Source organism: Meles meles, chromosome 21 (genome assembly GCF_922984935.1).
Source record: "Meles meles chromosome 21, mMelMel3.1 paternal haplotype, whole genome shotgun sequence".
NCBI lineage: Eukaryota > Metazoa > Chordata > Mammalia > Carnivora > Mustelidae > Meles > Meles meles.
This window is the reverse complement of record NC_060086.1, coordinates 18,879,583-18,891,925: the sequence shown is the minus strand read 5'-3', so window position 1 is coordinate 18,891,925 and position 12,343 is coordinate 18,879,583. Positions and strand designations below refer to the sequence as shown.

General features: G+C 41.5%; 1 protein-coding gene and 1 long non-coding RNA gene across 6 annotated transcripts in view; both read left to right on the top strand.

Annotated features, from left to right (window-relative positions):
• Nucleotides 1-12,343, top strand: part of LOC123933496 (transport and Golgi organization protein 1 homolog) — a 482,235-nt gene that overhangs the window by 59,482 nt on the left and 410,410 nt on the right. The gene's annotated exons all lie outside the window — the stretch shown is intronic.
• Nucleotides 4,359-11,361, top strand: LOC123933507. Its single transcript, XR_006816621.1, has 3 exons — nt 4,359-4,461; nt 9,342-9,363; nt 11,288-11,361. It is a non-coding gene; the product is annotated as an uncharacterized LOC123933507 (long non-coding RNA).

The following is a 12,343-nucleotide window of genomic DNA, read 5'->3' as shown; positions in this document are numbered from 1 at the left end:
ACACTAATACGGAGGATATTCCATCCCAGAAGACATATTTGATTATAATTGTATCATGCTCATATCATTCAGTTCCAATGTTGCTCTTTTTCTTTTCTATTTCTGTACTCCTGTTTCATTAATAGAGGTACTTCTCAAATTCTAAACATAAGGGAATTTCTAGTTAGTTTATCAGTGATTTCTAGCACATTATGTTACCACAACAAGCTCTGTTGTTGTCTGTGATTTCATGCCTCTGAAAAAAAATGAAATTTCCCTTATGGCCAAAGTAAATTGGGTGCATTTTTGTAACTGTCTCCTATGTGCCTAAAATCAATGTATCCTCCAGAGTGGATATGGTTTTGGACAGATGTATGGAGACAGCTATGGGATTCAGATGGTTTGCCATCAAGATCCACTTCTTGTGGCTTTTTTGTCTGCATTGAGTTGCTGAGAGAGGGCTGGAACCTCCTACTCTGATTGTGTATTTGCTTGTTGTTGCAGTTTGGTCCTCTGTTGCTTTCTACATTGTTCAGCCAGTGGCTCTCAGATGGGAGTCTGGAAAGGAAGGAGAGAGTGCCTAGAAGATGGAACAGGGACCTGGGTTGGAGGGAGCAAACAAGAAGGATGGCCAAAGTTCCAGAGAGGACCTGTCATTGGGATGGCACGTGGTAGGGTGTCAGTTGGGAAGGGGCTTTGTACCAATGAGGTCACCTGTGGCATCCATGTTGAGCTACTAAGGGCAGAGGTAGCTGATTGGTGGAGAGAGTAGAAAGGTTCTAGGTTGCTAAGGAAACGTTCAAACACAGGAAGGCTTGATAGAAGATGGATTCTTCATACCAACTGCTCCTGAGAGTTCACTTTACCTGCTAATGTGTCCTGCTGACTTCGTGCTTTACTAACCTGCTGACCTAAGCTTTGTGAACCATGCTCCTTCCCCTCAAGTACTTAATTTGACCCTGAAACTGTCCCTGACCCCTTATTCTCCTGACCAACACCTTCCCCATCCTACCCTCTATTTCCTCCCTATTCCCATCCCTAATTCCCACCCTTTCCCCTACCCACCCCTTTCTAAACTCCCCACCCTCCCGTCCCCTACTCCCCCAACCATCTCCACCTCCTCCCTGGGGCCACAGTGGCCTTGAAAAGGACCAGGGCATGATGGTGCAAAGGCTGCTCTTCTGGCTCCTCTTGCTCCAGTGTCCCAGTTCCCCAAACCCAAATGTGAGTAAACGTGACACTTCACTGGTGTCCTCTTTCTTCTTATAATTTTTTAAAAATGATTTCTTTGGCCAAAAGAAAGGGCACATGTCATAGGGAAGGGCAGAGGAGGAGGGAAGGAGAGAATCCCAAACCAGCTATACATTGAGCCCAGAGACTAAAGAGGGGCTCAGTCTCAGGAACATAAGAACATGACTTGATCCAAACCAAGACTTGGTCACTTAACTGACTGATCTACTGGGGTGCCCAAGAGCTGCTAGTGGTGTCTTCTTTCCGACTGGGTTCTTTCACATGGTGGTTAAATAACAGCTTTTTCATGGGGTTCTTGATGGTAACTTCAGAAGAACGACAGTTCTTCTTGACGACTAGACACAGGTTTCTGGGTCAACCTGAAGGGGTTGTGGCCACAGCCATTTGCATCAAGTTTTGGGTCCTGTCTGTGCTGCTTGGTCCAAGAAGAGCAGTTTTGGTGGGATGGAAACCTGAAGACACCAGGTTTATAGTGTCCAGAGGAAGGATTTGTGAAGATACGAAAAGCCATTGAGCTCTTTGTCCTAAATAGGGGGCTTGTGTGATATGTACATTATATCTCTTTAAAAATTGTCTTTGAAAATGTCAGGAACTCTAATTTAATAGGAGCTAGGGGTATTAGATTGGCCCCTGGAAGCCCAGTGATAATCCTGCTGCAAGCCTGGTAAATTCAGGGTCCATCTTCTGTGTAGTTTGTTTTCCTGTCAGCGCATTGTTTATATTTATGAAGTTTGACAGCCCTGGGTATCTCAAGCATTGGTGTTGGGACTAGAGTGTTAAAAAGTGAAATGTCCTTTGTGCTCTGTGCTTCTTGGTTTGTTGACTTTTAGCAACTTCTGAATCAGCCCTTTGCTTCTGGTCTTGGAGGCTGTCCCCAAGGACCGTGTGTCCCACCAGGTCCATGGAGACCTGAGAATCCTGGAAGACGCTAAGTGACCACATCCTGCTGGGATATATGTCACCAGAAAATCACTAGGTGTGATGTGATCAGGAAATGAATGAGTTGTTGTCCTTTCTTTGACCAATGTGCAGAGTGTCGATTTCTCCAAAATAAGAAAGTTCTGGATGTCCTTAGGATTGTCCAAATATAAAGAAATACATGGTTCCCAGCATGAATATTTCACTCTATCATGAAAAATTAAAACCTATACCCCCAGGAGAGAGAGAGAGTAGCCAACATTTAGGGAACACCCCTGGAAATAAGTAGACTTCTTTAGATCTGCTTGCACCAGATTATGAAAGAGGGGTCCAGAAGTGTCAGTAGTCAAGAACAAACCTGGTATCGGGGCAGACCCATCTCACATGAAGACCTCTAGTCAAAGTAGACTTCATTCTGTTTCATTTGAGTCTTCAAAAGAGGGAATTTCTTAGTCATCTTTTTTGGAATCATTCCCCTCTACCTAGGCTGCATCTCACGGATCAGTTCATCTTTCTCACCCTACCCCATCTCTGAACTCTTGCCTGAATGAACTGGTCTTGCATTTCCCACCTCCACCTGCTCATGGCCACTGTCTGAGAACCTAGTGTTTTTGGCACCACCGGCTGTCATCTAGTTAAGACTCGGCTACTGGTGTCAGCATCCAGACAGCTGCCAGATGTACTGAGTGCCTACAACTGGGTGTGTTTTACATTCCTGACAAGACGGCCTCTGTCTTTTGTGCATTTGATCCCCATGATCAACCACTGTGCTCACAGCTACTGCTCTCTTTCAGACAGTGGCTATTCAAAGACAGTGTACGTTTCCCACCAGCACACATTTTCCTGACCTCAGCTGTGAGACCTGAAGAGGAAAATGTTATAGATTTCAGGAGCTCCTTTCTAGAGAGTTGTGTTTGCACAAAATTCAAGCTTGGTGTGAATTAGTATGAATTGCATTGTGAATGTCTTTTCTCCTGAAGTATTTCCAAATGTAGTTTTTGTAAAATAATGTGTTTCTTGCCTAGGTGTTCATATCTAGGAATTTTGTATTCTTAGAATTCGCAGGCACCTGGGTGGTTCAGGCAGTTAAGTGTCTGCCTTAGTCTCAGGTCATGATCCCAGGGTCCTGGGATTGAGCCCTGGTTGGGTTCCCTGCTCAGTTGGCAGTCTGCTGCTCAGTCTCCCTCTGCCCTTCACCTTCTCACTTTCAAATAAATAAATACATTCGCTAACATTTTCTCTCTTTAAAAAGTTTAATTTTATAGCTGGTATTGCCTGATTAAATTACAGTACTAAGACAGAGGAACATGAATTCCTTCCATTGGCTTTTTGGAGACACTCAACCTCACAGATACCCTTAGAACATACACGATCACCTGATTATGCAAATCTTTATGTACTTCAGATATCTGACATCTTGTACTGTGATTCAGAAGCAAAGTGAGCATTGAAAGAAAATTTCAATGTTTTCAGAAACTAAGCAATAACTCTAGTTTATTTTTATTGGAAAATAATTACATATCATATTAAAGAGCAGCCCCCCGTCTCTCTCACTTATGTCCTAATCTATAAACATCTGTCCATATAACATGCTCATTTGTACCTCTAGTACATTATATTCATTATTTTTCTCATTCTTCCATAAATTTTGTGTGTAGTTTTGGAAATGTTCCAAAGGAGTTTTTCCAGGTCCTTCATGGATGTACAATAGAAGTCACTGATTTCTCACTGATTCTAAGTTTACATTGACTTATCTTGTCTATTTTATGTTGGCTTATAAATTCTCAAGTTCTGTTAGTTATAGAAAAAGAATTTGCAATGAGCTTGTAGGTAAAATAAAATCTCTTAAGATTTGTCTATTAGATTTTGCCTACAGCTTCAGTGTGTTGTAATGTATATGTGATCACAACATCTTTTCAAAGAATACTGTTTGTTGATATTGGACATAGGTAAGCAACAAGGAAGCCATCACCATGGTAAGATGATAAACACACTCATCACTCCAAAAACTTTGCCCCAGCTCCTTGGAAATGCCTCTGTGCTCCTTCTCCTCCAGGAGGAGGTAGTTGAGAGGTATGTTTACCTCCTGGAGGCTGGTTGAGGGTTTGTAAAGTTGATTCTTTCTGACAGATACACAGTAAATGTCTTTGAGGTTCTTCATTGTCTCAAATGGTATTTCAGCTTGTCCTTTCCTTGCCTGACCATTTCCATCTCGGCCCTGATGGGATTGAAGTTCTATGGAAGCTTCTCATTTTAACTGCCTCCTTGGGAACCTGTGCCTTTCTCATTTAACTCTGGAGAACTGTCCTCGCTGTAAGTATACTAATGTACCTTCTATACTTTCATTCATAAATAAATAGAAAATTTTATAGTCACTGGACATTTTTATGTCCATTCAGTACTACAAATTTCCCTCTAATATGTCAATTTTGATTATCACCTAGATTGATATAGTTTTAAATTATAAATTTCTACTGAAGTGCCTTCTTGATCCACATGTTCTTTTTTTTTAAGTTCAAGCATAATTGGCAAACAGTGTAATGTGAGTTTCAGGTGTACAACATAACTCAGCAATTCTGTACATTTCTCAGTGCTCACATCAGAAGTGTACTCTTCTTCCCCTTCACCTCCTTCACCCATCCCTCCACCCACCTGCCCTCCCACCCATGTTTTCTTTAGAAGTGGGCTGGTGAATCTCCATTTTTTGATCATTCTCCAGCTGTCTTTCTGTTCTCGATCTCTAGTTTGAGTCATCTGTGGTCTGAGGGCATAATTTCTGTGATTTCTATTCCTTTGCTGGTTCACATGTGTTGTATGGCCCCAAATATGGCCTCTCTCACTGATTGTTCCATGTGACCTTGAGAAGAATATCTATACCTCGTTGTTGAATGGAGTATTCTGCTGATGTTAGTGGATGCAGTGGATGGGTGATGCTAGTCAATTCACGTGTGTTCTCATGGAACTTCTGTATCTTTGGGTCTGTCAATGCCTGATAAGAGGGTTTTGAATTCTCCAGCTGTAGGAATGGATTCATCTGTTCCCACAGCAATATTTTCAGTTTCTGCTTCATGTGCTCTGGTTTTCTGTTGATGCATGCACATTAGAAATTGTGTCTTTTTGGAGAATTGACCCCTTCCTCATTGACCCCTCCTCATAATGCCTGTCATTATTCCTGACGGTTTTCCTTTACTCTGTGGTGTGTTTTGAAGGATCATTTCACTGGCTACGGGTTTCTAGTTCTATGTTTCTTTAAACACTATAAACATCTCATCCTTTTTAAAAAAAAATTTTTTTTTATTTGACAGACAGAGATCACAAGTAGACAGAGAAGCAGGCAAAGAGTGAGGAGGAAGCAGGCTCACTGCTGAGCAGAGAGCCCGATGCAGGGCTCGATCCCAGGACCTGGGATCATGACCTGAGCTGAAGACAGAGGCTTTAACCCACTGAGCCACCCAGGCGCCCCTACATCTCATCCTTCTTGATGGCATGGTTTCTGAAAAGAAGTGTGATGTCATTCTTATCCTTCTTCCTCTGGAGTAAGGTGTTACTGCTCCCCTCTCCCCTTCCCCCACCCACTCCCAACCCCTGCTCCAGATTTCCAGAACAGTTTCTTTGTCTTTAATGAGTTGTAGCTGAATATTCTAGATTAGGCATCATTGGTGGTTTTTGTTCATTGTTTGTGTGTGTGTTTTGGTATTTATCCTGCTTTCAATGTTTTGATTTTCCTGGATTTTGATTTGGAAACTCCATTAATTTCAGAAAATCCTCTGTCATTGCTTCAAATATCTCTCTGTCCATTGTCCTATAGGAATAGGTATTCCTATTACGTGTGTGTTACACATTTTGTAATGACCTACTGGTCTTGGATTTTCTGTGCTGTCTTTGTAATTTTGGTCTTTGTGTTGCTTTTTAAAATATTAATAATTTTTTTCAAAGATTTTATTTATTTATTTGACAGAGAGAGAGATCACAAGTAGGCAGAGAGGCAGGCAGAGAGAGAGAGGAGGATGCCAGCTCCTCACCAATGAGAGAGCCCGATGCGGGACTTGATCCCAGGACCCTGATATCATGACCTGAGCTAAAGCAGAGGCTCAACCCACTGAGCCACCCAGGCGCCTTTTGTGTTTCCTTTTTTGGAAGTTTCTACTTGACATTCTTAATGTCAATGATTCTTTCCTCTGTTTTATTTTGAGTGTCTTCATGAAGCCAGCACAAGCACTCTTGATTTCTGTAATGGTGTTGTCCAGAATCATGTTACAGTCTTAGAGTTTCACATCTCTGCCCACATTTACCATCTCTTCTTCCTCTTGTGCACTTTTCCCTTAGATCCAGTATCATACATTGAAGAGACTTTAAAGTCCAGCCTGTTCTCCCTGTCACCTCTGCCACAGGAATTGTGATTCTCGTGCTTGCTCTCTTGGGTTTTACCTGTAGTATGTCTTGTAGGGTTGTGTTGAAAGCTAAATACTGTGTCCTGGTAAAGGAACTGAGGTAAGTGGGTGTTAGGGTGAGGTTTTCTGCTCCTCTGACTCGGGGTTAGACTGAGGTACTCACCAGTGAGACAGGGAGGAGATGGTACTGGAGTTATTTCCCTCACCTCTGTGGCTTAGACTTTCGGAAACCCCCAGTTAGACTATGGGAACATAGTTTCACTTGAGGGCACACCTTTCTAAGAAGAAAGAACTCTTTTGAGTTTCTTTCTAAATGGGAATATTACCCCTCTCCCTACCAATGGAGAAAACTTCCCTTCAAAAAGAAAAGAAAAATAGTACATATTTGGTATGTCCATCGACCTTTCCACTTCCCGTGCCCATGGGATTGGTGACGTGGGCCAGGGGAGCTCAGAGGTTCCTAATCAACATGTGAAATTAAAGGAATATCTATGGTTTTCTGATTGCCCTGCACTGATGCACTCTCCCCAACAACATTATTATGACTGGTTTGTTGATAGAATGGTGATATTCCAATATCCCTGCAATATTGGGGGTTGGCCTCAGCCTCTCATCATCCTGTAAAACTTTTGAATGAGGAAATATGTTAATGGTGTCAAAATGAGGTCTTGCCTCGATGTTACTGAGCTATAATAACATCAGGATGACTCGAGTCTGAATTGCCTGGCTCTGCTTTTTGGAAACATCAACTATCTTTTCTGTCGTGGCTTATGCTTCATCTCTCATCATGGGTCAATCTTTTTCTCATCCGATGGCTTTTACTCTTTTTGATGACACTCCATTTATAACAGTCTGGGAAACTTCATAGCACCTGATGTGCCATAACTGTGTGTGAATTCAGCAAAAAGCCAACTCTTTGTGAGGTTTCAGGAAAGCTTTGTAGAGAAGGAAAGAGGCATATCCTTTACACAGCCTTTGCTCCCTTCCCTGCCTGCCTTCCTTATTTCCTCCTTCCATCCAATTTCTTTCTTTCAGGATTTAAAATAGTCCCAGGTTCTATACTTCAGTGCATATACTGGGTTGAAAAAAAGGGAGAGAAATATGCTAAGTGAAATAAGTCCAGTGGAGGAAGTCCATTATCATGTGGTTTCACTTATTTGTGGAACATAAGGAATAGCATAGAGAATATTTGGAGAAGGAAGGGAAAAATGAATTGTGGGGGGAATCAGAGGGGGAGAAGAACCATGAGATACTATGGACTCTGGGAAGCAAAATGAGGGTTTTAGAGGGGAGGGGTGTGTGGAAATGAGTCAGCCTGGTGATGGGTATTAAGGAGGGCATGTATTGCATGGAGCACTGGGTGTTATACACAAACAGTGAATCCTAGAACACTGCATCAAAAACTAATGAGGGAGACACAGAACCAGAGCGTGGGGACACAGTGAGATCTTGGGATGTCCAGCAGTGTGGACCTTCCTAAAGGAAAGCACCAGAAGCATTCACAAAGGAGACAAACCATGTTCACTGAGAAACAACTGGCCATTTTGGAATCCTTGCTTAGCAGGAACCCATACTCTGCTTCCCAGCCATCAGAAAGAAATGGCCTTGAAACTGGAGATCCACTCCACTGTACTGCAGGTTTGGTTCAAGAACCACAGAACAAAACTCAGGAAAGTCAAACAGCAGTTAGCTGGAGTAGAAGTCAAGACCCGCTCTTCCAAGGGACCATGGATGCCTCTCCAGGTTTCCCCCATGGTGCCTACCAAGCTTCCCTGATTTATACAGATCACCTAATACCTTCCTTGCAACTCAGCATATGCTCCAGTCTGAAGGTTCTCCCAGACCATTCTGTTGGCCACAAAATAGTCCATTTTGGGCGCTGCCGAGACCCTAACAGATACTCCCTTTGTCACATTATGGAATCTCAAATTCTTCCCACAAGTTTCACTGCTAATTCTCTTGGTTCTTCATCTTCACAAAGAACTTAATGAGTGAAGCCAGACACAAAAGGTCACACGTACTGTAATGATTTGCGACAATTCCAATCTGGGAGATTTGAGATCCATGCAACATGGATGCATTCCAGAAACACGCCCCATGAAAGACAAAAAAGACACACAAGCACCTGTAGGGTAGAATAAAGTGGAAAGAGGCACTCAAAAAACTGACAGTGGTGGGAATGTTTCATGTTGTAATTAGGATGGCAGGAACCTGCACTAAATTCATCCAAAGACACAGAACGGCAATACTCTATTACATAAAACACAAAAAGCAAGCATGGGGCAGGCTGAAGGCATCAGCCATGGTGGTAGTCATTTTGCAATCTATAAATGTTTCAAATCAATGCACTGTACACATTATATTAATATCTCAGTAAAGCTGCAGACGTTTAAATTCTATCTCAATAAATATATACAATAAAAAATCTAATTACAAACTGTTTATTACTAACATTAAAAAAAGCTAGGGAAATGTGAAATAATGAATATTTTGTAAATGTCTGCATGACCCCTTGTCAAAATTGAATAGGTTGAACATTCATTAAATAGAATATGAATAGATTTGGGGGTCAAAAATAAGTTATACACACTTGTGCTATTTATCAGAAATGGATTGTGAACTATGATGACTTAATCAGGAAATTCTAATTTTGTCTTCTTTTTTAATCCTGTGAATTCATTCTGCTAAGCAAAGTGATTGTTGTAATACCTTTGGATTAAAATTGCAGTATTTATCTGAACTATAGATTTTTACTCGTAATATGTTTTGAATCCAGCTTATCTTTGTTTCCTCCTCTCTTAGATAAAGCCTCGACAATATGAAGGTATGATTTTCGGCTTCAGTTTTCTTTGCCAAAAAATTCTCGGCACCGGTGTTTGATGTGGGTATAATATGATGAGGAATAAATATGGTGACTTCTGATGTCTCACTGACTTGTTAAGTATTGAAAATGGTTGTCTTGGGGCGCCTGGGTGGCTCAGTGGGTTAAAGCCTCTGCCTTTCGCTCAGGTCATGATCCCAGGGTCCTGGGATCAAGCCCCGCATCGGGCTCTCTGCTTGGCAGGGAGCCTGTGCTTCCTCCTCTCTCTCTCTGCCTGCCTCTCTCCCTACTTGTGATCTCTATCTGTCAAATAAATAAATAAAAATCTTTAAAAAAAAATGGTTGTCTTCCCCATGTTCAGTCTAAGTGACAATGTGGAGGGAGTTGCCATCTCTAAGAGACAAGGACGAGGAACACCTGGTGGGACTCGGGAGAATACAAGGTGTAATTTTGCAGAGAGATGTTTAGGAGGCAAGTTATGATCACAGGGTGAGGTCTGGAGTGAGTACTTTGCCATGAGCTGGCTCTTAGTGAAATGTCAAGAGGAGAAAACTCTCTGAGTCTAGCAAACAGGCTACACTTAGAAAAGAAGGCAGATGTTGCCATGCAGAGTGTGTGTCACAGGAGAGGATTAAACCATGATTTTCAGTCTGAAGTGGAGGGAACCTTTCCTGCCAGGGGAGAATGAATGGAATAGAGAGTGTGCCAGTGGGGATAATGGATAGTGTCTGAGGCTCGTGGATTGTGGTGATTCTGTGGTGCTGGCTGATGATGGCCTGGGTGGCCACCTGGTGCTTAGGAAACCGTCGAATGTCATTGTTCATTGCTGTGAGTGTGGCAGTGGTGCTGGTGAGAAGAGAGGTCTCAGACCAGTAGAGTGCTCACAGTGGACGAGGAGAAGTTTGCACTTTGAGGAAAGATGATAGAATTATTTTTAAGAGATTCTGTTTATTCATTTGATAGAAAGAGCACAAGCATGCAGAGGGGCAGGCAGACAGAGAGGGAGAAGCAGGCTCCCCACTGAGCAGAGAGTTGGATGTGGGATGCGATCCCAGGACCTGGGATCCTGACCCCAGCAGAAGGCAGACCTTTAACAAACTGAGCCCCCAAGGTGCCCCACGATGAGATAATTAAGTGGCTCTTAGATTAGTCTGTATTCTAGACCTTACATGTGTTATCCAGCTGTGATCAGGCTCCTCTTGAGTGTTATTTTCCTGTAAGGATGGAGGGTAACATTCTCCTGTTGTGATGAAAAAAGCTTGTCCTCTTGGGTTTGTGCATTATCCAGGCCCTCTAGAGACTCTGTATAACATGGAGATTGTACCCAAGTGTGTTTATAGCACAGATCTTGTCCTCCAGAGCCCCCAACCTGGGGTTCATGAAAGGCGATCTGTGAGCAGCAGAAAGTCTCTGAAGTCCTGTGAGTTGTCACTCACCTGACATCTTGAGCTTTCTTTGAGTGGAATTCCAAGTAGGACCTGGAAGTGGACGTGGCACTGAGCAGGACCAAAGGATAGTTTTGCTCATTTGGGGTTGTTTGCAGGGACCTGTTTTTGTATCTGAATTATTGGAGGAGAGAGATGTTAGTTGCTAGGATTCTTGATTTTTCTGTCACAGCTCTGGTGATGACATGACCATTTGCAGGGACTGGATTTTCCAAGCATGGTGCTTACAGATGGGAGAAAAATGAGAAGACATTCGATTGCATTTCTCTATGTTTGAAAAACATTTTAAGTAGGAATCTCACTGATATAGAAAGTCTTGGGTTTCAAATGCTGCTACAATTTGCTTTCTTCAGGCACACTGGAAATGCTAGCAAGTTAGTATCACCCAAGGGTCAGAGAATGGTTTCTGGTGCTAATATACTGGGATTATTCAATGTTGCTGTTTTTGCTGATTATCTTAAAATTCTTTTTTCTCCTTTCAGTTACTTTAGACCAACTAAAGAAGAAGATTGATGACCTTAAAAAGGAAAACAGCGATCTTGAAAAAAAACATAGCTAGTTGGGAGGAGAAGGTATGTGTGCCCTTTCAAATATTTTTTGTGATTTCATTTTGGTTACTTTCCCCTCTGGGAGTTCATTCTATTGATCTATTTTGTGCGATCCAGAAGCGGTTCTTGAGTAAGAGAAGCTTCACAAATGTAGTGCACTGCCTCTCTCTTTATGAAATTAGTCAAACATTGTTAGATGGGTTTCTCTAACATGCTATTTTGGAATTCTGATTCCTTTTTCATATGTTTTATAGGTCAGGGAAGCAAAAAAGCAAGCAGAAGTGAAGAAAGAGCATAAGCTTTCCCTTGCTGAAGTACATAAATTGAAAGTAAGAATCCTTTCTTTGCCTGAATTGTTTTCTAATGACAGAAATAAATAATGACAGAAATAAAAGTAAATGAAATATTATTATTATTATTATTTCTAAGATTGATTTATTTTAGAGAAGGAAAGAGTTAGGGGAGTGGGTCTGAAGGAGAGAGAGAGAGAATGCCAAGCAGACACTGTGCTGAATGTGTCACCTGATGCAGTGATCTATCCCATGACCCTGAGATCAGGATTTGAGGCAAATGAAAGCAGGAATCAGACACTCCAGACTGGGCTACCCAGGTGCAACTCAGGTGCCCCAAGGAATGAATCATTGTTACTCATTATATATATATATATATATATTTATATATATATATATATATTTATATATATTATATATATTTTATTATATATTATATATATAATATATATTATATATATTTTATATATATTTATATATATAATATATATTATATATATATATTTCAGAATATTTTCTTGAAGGAGAACATCAAAAAGGTGGAAAAGATTAATGAAAATTTGAATGACATCCTTCATTGTAAATCGGCCCTCTTAAAAGCTGAGAGAGAAGAGAATATCAAGAATGTGGATGTGGTAAGAGTTAGGTGTTAGTTGTCCTATAATGTGGCTTGGGAGGCTTTTGGTTCATTGGGTGAGGT